This window comes from Pseudorca crassidens, chromosome 1 (genome assembly GCF_039906515.1).
Source record: "Pseudorca crassidens isolate mPseCra1 chromosome 1, mPseCra1.hap1, whole genome shotgun sequence".
NCBI lineage: Eukaryota > Metazoa > Chordata > Mammalia > Artiodactyla > Delphinidae > Pseudorca > Pseudorca crassidens.
In genome coordinates, this window is record NC_090296.1 from 14,714,415 (window position 1) to 14,728,645 (window position 14,231).

At 40.5% G+C, this 14,231-nt stretch overlaps 1 protein-coding gene across 14 annotated transcripts in view; it reads left to right on the forward strand.

The window, feature by feature from the left end:
• Nucleotides 1-14,231, forward strand: part of EFCAB11 (EF-hand calcium binding domain 11) — a 201,222-nt gene that overhangs the window by 44,482 nt on the left and 142,509 nt on the right. The gene's annotated exons all lie outside the window — the stretch shown is intronic.

Genomic DNA, 14,231 nt, shown 5'->3' on the forward strand with positions numbered 1-14,231 from the left:
TCGCAGGTCTCCCGGTATTTGGCGCTAAGTCTGCATTTTGGGTAATGCCAATCCCAAAAAAGCCACTGAGCTAGATGTTATCGACTCTCCTTTTGGTTTGTTTTGTTAGTTTCTGTAGGGGTGTGAGCAACCTACATACTTATTGGAGCCTTGTGGTAGATATTAGAGTAGGGACCCTTTTTTCTTTGAAGGCTAATAAAGTTCAAGAATTTTTTTACAGATTAAGGAAAAGGAATTCTAGTTAGTCTTCCTCTTTTTTTTTTTTAAAGAAACCATTTTACCCATTTTAACCTAGCAGAGTTCATAGTACACACCATGCCCACCATGAATAAGTGCTTGTTGGTTATCCACCTTCTTTTACTGGGTTTTGTTTTTATTGGTTAAGAGAGCTTGTCTGGGAATAACCGTGTGGATCTAAATCCCTGCTCCCTTGCTTGTTGGCTGTGAGACCTTTGAAAAGTATCAGTGTCTTAACTTGCCTTGGTTTCCTTATCTGTAGAGTGAACAGCTATAAAATTAAGAAAATAAGGGCTGAGTGGGGGGCTTCACAGGGATAATCCATGCAAAGGGCCTAGTTCTGTGCCTGCCAAGGGATAAATACTCAGGCAGGGGGGACTGTTCTGGTGGTGGTGACGGTTATCACTGCGAGGGTTACAGTACTGCTCTTAGGACTCTTCCACACAGAGCCCGGGGCTCTGTCCCCAGCATCCAAGTTCACAGATAATTGCCAATGCCTCATTTGACTTGGGCTGCAGGGACTGGGTTCATCTCAACCCTTTGGATACTAGCATGGTAGCCTAGGGGTGTTTACAGTGGTCTTTTGATCTGCAAATGGAGAAGAGAAGGCCGCTGCCCTTGTGGCCAATTTCTCATCTAAGACGTGGGCTTGTTTCTCATAACTGGGTGTGTGTGGGGTACATGGGAGGGCATGGAGAGGGAGTGAGCTGCCTGTTCATGGCTTGCTAGGGGAAGGTTCCAGCATTTGTCTCCCGAGCCTGCCTCCCCGCCCCACACTCCCCAGTGTCATTCAGCAATGGCTGCAGCCTCCCTCCCACCTTCCTGGAACTGAAGTTTTCCAGACTGGTAGCAGAAGCATTCTTTGTTGAAATTCACTCTCCTTGGCAGTCCTCCAGGGCACACGGCAATGCCTATTTATATGATTCAGCTTTTGTTTGGTTAGCCTTGTATTTTGTCCGATTTGCTTTGTGCAGTTCTTTCTCCCCACCCCCCAAATTTTTCATCTTTAAATCCCTTGGACTTCATTTCTATTTATTTTACTAGCTGGCTTCATAATGTTGCTAAAAGTTGTTTGCGTTAAGCTATCACAAAATGAATAGCCTTAGATTAATTTGTCTTCCCCCCCGCCGCCCCGAGCCTGATCCATAGCATGTGAACTAGGTGCACTTTTCTTAATGATTAAAACAAAATGGTCTTTATGGTTTCCCCTTTGCCACATTCAGATATTATACCACAGCGTTCCCGGTTCTCTTTATTTACCTCTTTGTTTTTCCCTGGCTGCTTATTAGCAGGCTCATGCCAGTTCCAAAGAGATAACAGTTTAACTTTTCTGAATATTGTGTTTTCCCCTTCACTGTCATTCTTCCTGCTTCTCCCCACGTGATAAAAACTCTGGAGTCAGACTCTCATGTCTTCTGTGAGAAGCTGTCAACACCCAAGGTGACCTGGGCACTCAAGGGACCCCTGTATTTCTATGACTGCATTGGACACACTGTGTATAGCTTTCAAATCAGTGACTGAAATTTAGACCCTCCCTACATATTTGATAACGTTTCCAAATCCTCCCTGGGCCCCTGCTTGGCTGCATGGTTCTCACCTCACACTTAATGAGCACCACACACTCTTGTGTTCTCTTTGCACCCTGATCTCTAGAGGAGGTGTCTCTGTCCTGTGCTCTTTCTTTGTTTTGGAAACAAATATTTGTTGGCATCTACTGCATTGCAGGCACTGGGAATATATAAAAGTAAACAAGACAGACACCGCCCTGCCTTCTAGGAGCTTATTGTCTAGCTGGGGAGATAGGTGGTCAGAATCCAAGATGGTCAATCCTGAAAGGTGACTACAGAGCACTGTGGGAATATACAGGAAGGCTGCTGACTGCAGGCTGGGGAAGGGGCACGGAGGCTGACTTCAGAGGGAGTGGTGGCTGATGGAGACCTGAAGGGTGGAAATAGCCAGGCAGAGGAAGAGAGAGCATGTTCTAGGCAGAGTGTATCCGCAGAGGTCAGCAGGGGAGACTGGCCCTTTGAATAACTAAGGGTTATTAACTATAGCTAGTCTGCTGTTGAATATACTCATTTTTGTTTGCCTGGGTGGGTGGGGCCAGAAGGGTAAATGCAGACTGATGAGACTGGAAAGGCACGCAGGGCCTGAGTCACGAATGGCCTTGGAAGTTGCTGAGAAGTTTGAACTTGATCCTAAGGACAGCAGGAAGCCATTGAAATGTTTTAAGTAGGGAAGCCACAGGATCGGATTTGTGGTTTACCTGGTGTCTCCTATTACAGTGTGAAGAATAACCTCTATCTGGGTTGATCCCAGCGACCCCTGGCTCAAACTCACCTTCTTAACCCCACAGTGTGAGTCCAGCTCAGCACATCCAGCTTCCTACATTTTCCTGATTAACACAAAGGCTTGTCCCAGACTCTCGCTTCCCTTTTCTAGCTTCCTGTCTTGATGATCAGGACTCCACCTTCTCCCAGCTCCTGGCTGATTCTTGCTCTGAAATGACTGTGTCACCTGGAATGTCTGCTGGTGTCCCTATATTACCATTGCCCAGAGAGTCCATTGCTTTGCCTACCAGCGTGGATTCCCCCAGGATTTGGGGATCTAGCCTGAGTTCATTGGGTTCCTTTGACCCCTGAAAGTCATTGCAGTTTGTAAGATTGGCACTTCCTGCCCGGCCCTTAGCAGACCAGACCTGACCTGCCCCTGAAGAATCCTTCTAGCCCTTTTTCCCACCAGCAATTGAATATTCCAGATATTCCACACTGATCCCCTTCCCACTCCCATATAGGACAATAAATGTGGGGAGATGGACTGAAGTAAGATGAGTTGAAGTAGCGAGTAAACTTTGGGAAAGTTATTTAATGTCTCTGTGCCTCAGTTTCCTGATATTAAGATATTAAGAGAACCAACACCATAGAGTTGTTTGAAGGATCAAATGAGCGGATGCATGAAAAACACTCTGCTTGTCCCATAGTAGGCACTCACTGTTTATTAATGATTTTATGAAGGTGTCTAGACTGTCGGAGAGAAAGAAGCAGAGAACATAAAAGGATTTTGACTTCAGGGATAATTTGCCCCAGGCAGATGAGATTGATCTTGAAAGGGCCACGCCTCTTCACAGTGGGTAATCGAGAGATGATAGTAATAATACTACGCCCTTCCCAGTCCGGGTAGTGACCAATCTGGCTTCCTTTCAAACCTGAGGTTTTATTCTCCATTGATTTTGTTCCAGAAATTCTCTGAATTTTCATGAAATTAAATTAGCTTTGCATTTCATAAATTATGCTTTATTCCAAAAGACAGTCATGATGTTTGCCTCAGCTTTGCATCAGTAGTTTGGGCCTCCTAGCACCTGCCTTTCCTCCTTAATAATAGTGATAATAACAGCTACCAGTTGATAAGGCAGGAGAAGACTACTCTCCCTATATATTGGTTTATTCCACAAGTACTTGCTGAATGCCATGTGCAAGACACTGAGAAGGGTACTTTCAGGGCTACAGGAACAAATCAGACAGGGACAGTCTTTCACAGAGTGACTGTAAGTAGAAAATGGTACCTGCTGTAGAAGAACAGAGAGGCGAGAGGATTTAATTCCAGCCAGGGTAATCGAGGAACTTAGCAACTGAGTTAGGATTTGAAGAATCCCTGGAAGGAAAGCATCCAGGAGAGAGAAGAGCATAGACAAAGAGTGGGCGGAAGAGAGTAGGAGATGGAACAGGAAAGGTGAGTAGACCTGAGGGTGTGATCTAAAGAGCTAACACACAGAGTGCTTACTGTACACCAAGCCCCATTCTAAATGCTTTGCTTGTCTTAACTGTGACCCTCACAGCAACCCCACGAGGTGGCTACTGTTATTACCCCTGTTTTACAGATGAGGAAACTGAGGCACAGAGCGGCCAAGTAACTTGGCTAAGATCACAGTAACTGATAGAATTTGGTTTTGACCCAGACATTCTGACTCCAGATTGGAAACACAAATAGGCATACACATGGAGAATCTTTGCCTTTCTTTCCCTTTTACATCTCTCCCCATGTGCTTTTGAATCTCTTTCTCAGTCAGATCTACTACAATTTATAATTTTGAAGGAATTTCAGTTAAGGGCCTTTTCCAGTTCAATTTCAGTAGAATAAAGATCTGGACAGCATGTAAATTTTTGCAGTCAAAAATAGAGCTATATAATCTATGGCTATAAGCGTTTTCATGGACCTAAGACTGTGGATATATGAAAACACTTAAGCTAAATTGTAACACCCTTTTTATAAAATTCCCTGATTTCTGACAATTTGGTCATAAAATCTTTTGATAAAAATATCAAAAACCTCATGGGATTTCCCTGGAGGCGCAGTGGTCAAGAATCCACCTGCCAGTGCAAGGGACACGGGTTCGAGCCCTGGTCCGGGAAGATTCCACATGCTGCGGAGCAACTAAGCCCATCTGCCACAACTACTGAACCTGTGCTCTAGAGCCCGTGAGTCACAACTACTGAGTCCGCGTACCACAACTACGGAAGCCCAACTACTGAAGCCCGTGCGCCTAGAGCCCATGCTCCGCAACAAGAGAAGCCACCGCAATGAGAAGCCTGCGCACCGCAACGAAGAGTAGCCCCTGCTCGCCGCAGCTAGATAAAGCCCGTACACAGCAATGAAGACCCCAACGCAGCCAAAAATAAACAAATAACTAAATTTATTTTTTTTAAAAATCAAAAACCTCATACTTCAGTGCTATAAAATGTGGGTGCATTAATGGCAAAAAAAAAAAAAAATCTGTATTTTAGCCTGTCATGATCTGTTTAAACATCATAATGAGAAACATTTATGGCTTAAATAATTGAAGTCGCTGTTTCTCAGAATCCGTATACTCATCTCACCTCTTTGTTAGATCTTCAAACCAATCACAGAACTGACTGGCTTGAGCTTCTCCGTAACTCTTTTCTTCTCCATCGTGGGGTGGTGGGATGTGCGCAGGGCTGTCGGTTAGTTGTTCAGGCTCGGATCTCATGTTATGGGGAATTGACTTAAGCAAGTCTGTTAACCTCCCTGGACCTCAGTTTCTTCTCCTAAAGGACTTCTAGCTTTAAATACCTTGATTCTCTGTTTCCATACCTTTTGTTTACTTACTCTTTAAAGAAAATTATGATTAATAGCACAGTGAACTAATCGCCAGAAGTGAAGGAAAGGGCAAGCAAATCATTTGCTCGTCAGTTTCACTGATCATCATCAATCTCATCATCAGTGTCATCGATCACCATCATCACTTTCACTCAGCATTATTTAACAACTATTTATTAAGCACCTACCATGTACATGATAAATATTTGTGTTTCACTGCCCAGCATTACTAATAATTACAATGTTAAATTCTCAGATTTACTTGGAAGTTACCTTCTCTCAGTTTCCCCATTGCTAATGTACCCTTCATGGCTACATTATTACTCTAGAATCTTATTCTCTTTAATCTTATTTTCTTATACCCCAAACAAAGCAAAACAGAAAACTTTCATCTCAAAGCGATCCTTAATATGTTGCAAATTATTATTAAATCATGTACAGAATTTTTCTTTCCATGTTTTCAATGTAAAGAAGCCCCATAAACCTACTGCTTCATAGGGAGAACCGTAGCCATCAGATGTTCACATCTAATCCAGCTGGATCAGCTGACATACTAGGTTTAATGGTTTGCCGTGATGAATTTGTCATAGACTTGGAGCCTTCTGCAGGTTGTAAATTGCTCAGTCTCTAATGCTGTGGAAAATTTACAAGGACTGCAATTAGAATAGTGTTTTGACTTATCTCAGTTGTATTGGGAAAAAAAACAAAAAAACCCTGATAAGAGGTGTATCAGTCATCAGTTCATGTGACAAAAAAAGAGTTATTGGGCAATTTGTCAAATATAAGATGAATAATAATGATGGCCAAAATATCTGTCATTTTTCGAGTGCTTTAGTGAGTGCTGGGCATTGCCATTATTTCACTCAATCCTCACAGTCATCTATTATTATTCCTATTTTACAGATGAGAAAACTGAGCTTAGAGAGGTTAAATAATGTTCGCAAAGTCACACAGCGCATAGCTGAAAATGTTTCAAGTTGCTTGTTACCGCCTTCAGTTCATCATATTTAAATCAAAAGTCATTATCCTTGTCCTCAGGTCAGCTCTTTCTTTCTATTTCTGTCAGTGATACCACGATTTTCTCAGATTCATTCTCACAGCCATTGATTTTTCCTTTTCTGTCCTTGCTCTAAATCAAGTCACTTTGCTTGTTCAGTGTCTTTGTGCTGTCAGCCCTCTTCCCATTACCCTAGTCCAGGGGTCTAGGCCTTACATCTAAGTGTAGAGGCTAAAGGCCAGAATTTCTTTTTTTATTGAAGTATAGTTGATTTACAATATTATATAAGTGTCAGGTGTACAGCATAGTGATTCAGTATTTTTGCAGATCATACTCCATTGTAAATTATTACAAGATAATTGCTATAATTCCTTGTGCTATGCAACATATCCTTACTGCTTTCCTATTTTATACATAGTAGTTTGTATCTATTAATCCCATACCCCAACGTACACCTCTCCTTTTCCCCCTCCCGTATGGTAACCACAAATTTATTTTCTATATCTGTAAGCCTGTTTCTGTTTTGCATATATATTCAGTTGTATTATTTTTTATATTCTACACATAAGTGATATCCTACAGGATTTGTCTTTCTCTTTCTGACTTATTTCACTAAGCATAATATTCCCTAGGTCCATCCATGTTACTACAAATGGCCAAATTTCATTCTTTTTTTTTGTGTGTGACCGAGTAATATTCCATTGTATATATATACCACATCTTCTTTATCCATTCATCTGTTGATGGACACTTAGGTTGCTTCCATGTCTTGGCTGTTGTAAATAGCACTGCTATGAACATCAGGTTACGTGTATCTTTTTGAATTAGTTTTTTCATTTTATCCAGGTATATACCCAGGAGTGGAATAGTTGGATCTTACGGTAATTCTATTTTTAGTTTTTTGAGGCACCTCCATACTGTTTTCCACAGGGGCTACATAATTCACATTCCCACCAGCAGTGCACTAGGGTTCTCTTTTCTCCACACCCTCACCAGCATTTGTAAGAACAAACTCTTAACTCAGTATTCACATAGGCTGGCTACCCTCTGGCTCCTACTTTCTTCTGTTCTCACTTCCTTCGCGATGAACTAGTTACCTAAACACATCTTGCTGTTTTTCCGCGTGGCCCCCGTTGTGCATGATAGCTCCTTTCTGGGATGTCCCCTCCCGTGCTCCCTGCTCTGTGAGCCCTGCTCCTCCCTCAGGTTGAGGTCGGGTTCCTCCTCTATCGTGTTCTGGTCAGTCCATTCCTCAGTGAGTATCCCCCTCTTCCCAGCGCTTGTTACGGTAGCTTCCCAACCTCTCATTTTGCTCTGAGTGCATGCTACCTGCCTTATATTGCTCTTCCTGTGTGTGATCTGTCTCTCACAGGTGCTCAGGGGTGGAGGGAGATTAGACCCCTCACAATCTTCAGAACATTGCTGTACACCCCAAGGTGCAAGTTTCCATGTCCCTTATGCATGCATGAGGATAGCAATTTTTATGGTCATTATAGCACATCTCTCACATCGAACTCAGTGAGTTAACAGATCTCACATTAATCCACCAAAGCCGTATTATTCAGAGACACGGTTCACTGTAAAATGGCCACGTGCATTCACAGATTGCTGTGGTCGATTGTTTGCAAAAATGGCCACAACCAGTCCTCTCCCCGCCCACTGTTGGTGCTGGCCTTTGCAAAGCGGCTTGACTCTCCTGCCATCAAGAGGCATTTATTTCTCTCTCTCCAAATACTTTGACCCAAGGACAGAGGAAAAAATAGCAAATCATCAAACTTGAGGGTGATCTTGGGAGCCCCCGCCCCCGAAAGGACTCCATCGGAAGCCATACCTTTTGCCCTATTAGCCCCTGAGTTTTTGTCCTACTGTGTGCAAATAGGAGACGTGGTTTGAGATGCTTCTTTAACCACAGTCTTACTGCCTTTTAAAGTTCTGCACTTCAGTAGAAAGGGATCTTAAAAGTAGATAATAAATTGTGATTATTTACATGCTCTAATACCGTACTTCTGTTTTGTCTCTCCTAATTTCCTGAACATAATCTTGGAGTCTCCCCTCCCCTTCTCTCCTACCCATTATATGGAAACAAGCTCTGTATTTGCCAAATAGCAAACCAGCTTTTCTTTGACAGTGTATATTTCACTTCTGTGCTGCTGCTGTGTCCCAGTAACATTTTCTTTCATGGAAAATGCCCATTGCTTCCAGGAGTATATGACTTTTTTTTCAAATGCATGATGTTTTAAAAGTGAAACTTCATTTCAGATAGAACGATCTTTGGTTTTATAAAATGGAATCTTTTTTATGGTTCTGTGGCTGTTCATCATTTTAAAACCTATTAGTTGTAACAGGCCAGCTTGAAAAATGAGGAGTTTTAAATTTCACTTGGAATACCTCACGATAGATTCCGAAACCGTGCCAGTAAAGTTATGTTTGAGTGATTCTAGAATTTTTTTTCTAAGGGATGGCTTTCTCCTCTAAATGTGTATTCAGTAAAACACAATTATTCAGATTCTAGTAGACATGTAAGAGAGCCGGATTCATGCATAACACAGATGCATTCATTGTTCGTGGGCTTTTACTCTCCTAATGATTGACCTAATGTGTTGTATCTCCTTTTTCTGGCTGAGAGAAGGAATGACATTTTATAAGCATTTTATACAGTAATATGTTCATATTGTGTTTCACCTCTCACTGTTTCTCAGACTACAAGAATACCTGCGACATATTGAGATAGCTCATATCATTGCTAGAAAAGTACAATGCAATTTGGATAGAAAATGTAATAGCTGTAGTAACAGAATATAATTAAATTAGTGCTTACTGTAAAGATAGTGGAAGCATTTATTTTTGGTTTTTAATGGATCGGATCAGTGTGATTAAAAATATGTAAAATGATAGCATTCACTTTGCAGTGGGATCGGCTCTCTAATATTCATCCTATTCCATTTTTTTCTTCCCGCCCCCATTTTTAAGTAAACCCAATATTCAGGATTTTGAATTTGGTAAAATAGGGAATGCACTTGTTACATTCTTTGAAAAAGCCTTGAAATTGAGGGATTTTAAATTGAGCAGGCATATTTTTGTTAATTCATTAAATGGTTACTGAGGACCTACTGTGTGCCTGGTCCCTTTCTGGGTCCCAGGGCCAGAGCCATGAACAAAGCACACAAGGTCCCTGCGCTCAAGGAGTTCACAGGTTAGTAGTAAGAAGGTAGGCAATAACCACATAAGCAAACAAGTTAACTTCAGGTAGGGATAGTGTGCTATAGGGAAAGTAAAACAGAATAAATGAAAGAATGACTGACAAGGGGGTGGTTTTGATGGGGAGGTAAGGGAAGGCGTTTTGGGAGGGTCACCTTGGAATAAGACCTAAATGATGAAAAGCTGATTGCCGTTTGGGAGAAGAGCTGCCCAGAAAGAGGAAAAGCAGTTAAAAAGGCTCTGATGTGGGGATAAGCTTGGCAGGATTGAGAAACTGAAAGAAAACCAGAGTGGCTGGACTGCAGTGGGCAAGAGGCAAGATCTGCAGTGAAATTTGAAAGGTAGAGGGGGGCAAGATAATGGATTATTCATGGGTGCTGCCCCATATGGTGCTGTATTATTTTATTCTCTATGCTGTGTTGTATCATACCATATCTCAGCATATTGTATAAATATTATATATTTATGTTTCTATACCTTGTAAACAGGGAGATGAAGGGTTAAAGAAAGATGTTCGAGTCCTCAAGATGTGTAGGTTTTCTGAGCATTCCCAGTACACAAAGTCATGCTTGTGGGCTGTAGTATCCTCTCCTGGATCCTCACCGTCTTCCCGTGTTTCTTTCTAATTATCAGTGAATCAGTTCAGTAGATATTTTCTGAGTCCATGCTGGGCACAAGAAACTGATGAGTCTACCGGGCAGTTATAGACTGATGCAGCAGAAAATGTGATAGGCTTTCGTTGCAAAGCAACTTTCCTGCACTCTATCTATTATTTCAGTCGGTGGTCAGCTACCTTTTCTAACATCTAATTTACCCCTAGGTTGCAAATCATAACGTGTGCTAAGGACCGAATATCTAGTCTAAATGTCAGTGATTTGTAACGTTAACATAGTCTTCATTTGTTCCTCTTCATTGGAGATACAAGACAAGAAAAAAATATGGTATTTTGAGGCCTGCGTGTGCATCAGGCTAAAAAGAATTTATCATTTAAATACCTTTCTTCTGGAAGAAATAAGTTGTTAAAAATTAACAATTTAATAAAATATATATGAAAGTTTAAAATATATATGTTCTTTTAAATGAAGCAACACAAATTTGCAGACTTTGTTCTATTATTATGGTGATGATTCAGAGTGTCTGATTAGCCTAGGGAATCAGGAAATAATACAGATTATCTCCTTTCTGTGCATCTTCAGACCATATGTAGTCATAATATACTGACTGAAAATTTCCACTGAATTAAACTTTCTAGTGATTTATAAGACATTGAGATGCATTACTAAGAGCAGTTATTGAATCTTCCTTTAGAGATAATTAATAAAAAGATTTTTTTAAAAGGCAATAGTTTAGGTTTCATTCTAGCAAAAGTAAGTTCTAGAAGCCTTTCAATGGTTTGCTGCTAGTAATTCCACTCCTTGGATTCTTGTTTTGCTTTATCCTTTCTAACTGTCACTGATTCTGTGGTTTAATAGATTTTCCTCCTGTTTAGAATAACACTGTAGAAGCCAGGACTACATTTAGCATCCATCTCCAGGCATGGACAATCCCTCCTCCCACTGGCTTGGTTCCAGGGGGTCTGGAAAAGAGCTGGCCAGGCCTGACTAACAGGGCAGGCCACTTCAGGCAGTTCTTGTAGCTTCTCCAGCTCTGCTGCTTATTCTCTTGTAGATGTACATGTGGTATGTAAGTGTGTGCGTGCGTGTGTGTGTGTGTGTGTGTGTGTGTATTTGAAATATTTGAGGCTGAAAAAAATATGTATGTTCCTCCCAGATTGAGAAACAAAGCATTCCATTCCAAACATGATGGAGAAGCCCACTGGGTAACCCTGCCTGGTTGCATTTCCCTTCCTCTGCCCCAGAGATAACCACTATCCTGAATTTTTAAAATCATTCATGTATGTCTTTATATTTTATGATACAGATTTATGTATTTTAAATAATACATAGTATTGTTTTATCTTTCAAGCTTACATAAATGCACATTGCCTTTTCTCTTACTATGGTTTAAAGACTTAGCCCCCTTGATACGGGTATCTTTCAATTATTTTCCCTGCTGTATAGTATTCTGTTGAAGCCTGAGGAGGTACAATAACTAGCACCCTCTCTTGCCATCTAGAATAAATTGAGAAATAGATGCAAGTGTTAGAGAGTGGTAGATAAAAATATCAGCTTTATTTGTGAGATAGCTCCATTGGAGGGACAGGCTTGCTAGTATGCAGCCAGGATTAAATAGAAGGTTTACCCTTCTAATCACAGGCTGTGCAGTTAGCCTGGGACTCCCCACCTGAGCTCTGCCCCCATAGCACTGGGGAGCAGAGCACTGTGTATGCCCCACACGGTCAGGTGCCTCTTACAGAGAAAAGAAGAAGTGGACACGAATTATTTCTCTAGGAGGAATGAGTGGGGAGGTGGAGAGAGGCTGGGAATGTTACTCCAAAAGAGGTCCCTCTGCATGGAAATAGACAGGGAGAAGGAAGTTTTCCCCAGAACATTTTTTTCTATTATATAAGTGTCCCATAATTTATATATCCATTCTCTTGTTGATAGACTCATTTGTTATTATCGCAGATGTGCTACAGTGTCTCCTTGTCCACATGTGGGAGCTATCCTGTAGAGCACATATACATAGGAGTGGAATGGCAGGGTCAGAGCCATGCTGATCTGTAACCCGACTTGCTCCCTAAGTGGTCTTTCACGTTCTCTCTTATCAGTGCATCAGAATTCCTTTCTATCCATATCCTCATCAACACTTGTTATCAAACTCTGTAGTTTTTGCCAAGCTGATGAGTGTGAAATGGCATTTTATTATCATTTTAATTTCCCTGATTACTAGTAAAGTTCAGCATCATGTCTGCTAGCCATTTGAGTTTCCTGTTCTGTCAATTGCCTATTTATATTATTGGCCCACATATTAATATTGAGTTGTCTCTTTTATGTTAATCTATAGGGGTTCTTTATATATTCTCAGTACTAATCCTTTTTCATTTATGAGTCATAAAAAATTTTACCTGTTTGTGGCTTATATTTTCATTTTTTTATTAGGGTATCTTTTGACATATATCTGGGATATCAGAGGACTTTCTCTTTTATAGACTTTGACATGTCCAAAGTCTAAAATTATATAGAAAATGTGGGTAGTATCACTTGAGCATACTAATAGGATCTTATGTTTTCTGCCTGTTGAAAGTATTTAGATTGTCTTTGAACAACTGCTAATCTTTCCTATTTTATATTAAGCTCTTTGAACACTGTTTCTGCAAGATTTATGTTACTCTTCAGATTCTTTGACATTATAGAATTTAATGCTTCATGTTTAAATCTTAATACTTAAATTATGATTTTTTTTTCCCTCAGTGTAGTTAATAGGCTATACCATAAAACACCTCTGATCTACCAAAAAGCAAATTCATCTACCACTTGGAAACTCTATGTGTGGAAAACAACTTTTTCTTTTAACTAATCCTATAGTAATGCTGTATTAATGCTTCATTCTCTCCTCAGAGCTTGTGGACATTGTTATTATCCAAAGGCACTTGAGTCTGGATTAAATATCATGCTACTTATATAAGGAAATTACATCACGATTTTACTAATTCTTGATAAAAAGTTTCTTATAGGGTTATAGACACCAATAAAAAGATTCTTCAAGAACACTTGGTACAGTCTCTTATTTTACACATCCGAGTTTAAATAATCCACCCAAGGTTGCACACCGAGATGGGCGTAAAATCAAGGTTAAGAACAAGGTCTCTCAGCCACAGCGTAATGTGCTCTCCATTGCAGTGGTGTCTTGGTCCATTTGGGCTACTGTAGTAGAAGACCATAGACTGGGTGGCTTAAACAACAGAAATTTATTTCTCATAGTTCAGGAGGCTGGGCAGTCCAAGATCTAGGTGCTGGCAGATTCGTGTCCGGTGAAGGCCTGCTTCCTAGTTCACAGACAGCTGTCTTCTCATTGTGTCCTGACATGGTGGAAGAGGCAAGGGAGCTCTCTGGGGTCCCATTTATAAGGACACTAATCCCAATCATGAGGGTTCCACCCTCATGACCTAATCATCTCCCAAAGTCCCCACCTCCTAATACCACCACCTTGCAGGTTAGGTTTCAACATAAGAATTTTGGGAGAATACAAACATTCTGTCTGTAGTATATATGTTATAGAATCATGGCTTTACTGTCTATTTTTATATGAAGTTGGTGTGTATTTTTACAGCTTGATTTCCTTGACTGATAGGTTTCCATGCATTTGGCTTTTTTGTTGCTGGCATATTTTTAGTTACTTAGCATCAAAAGAACTGTTTATCATACTTCCTTAAATTAGTTTTATGGAAGTAATGTACACTGTTTTCCTTCCTTATTTATCTAGTGTTTACATGCTAGTCTTTCCAGCAGGTTGTATAAATAAGCTAAGTGTTACGGTAAATTATTCCAAAGTGGCATATTTACTTAGTGCCAAAATATTATAATACCAAATGATATTTCCAAATCATTTGTATTAATTTACACTCCAGTCATCAGTATGTGAGAGAGTCTGTTGACCTGTATCTTCTTCAAGACTTGGTATTGTCAGACTTCTTAATCTTTTCTAGTGGAGTGGGCATAATAACTCATCATGGGCCTGATTTGTATTCCCTGATTAATAATGATTCATCTATCATATCTCTTCATGTTTGTTATATATCTGT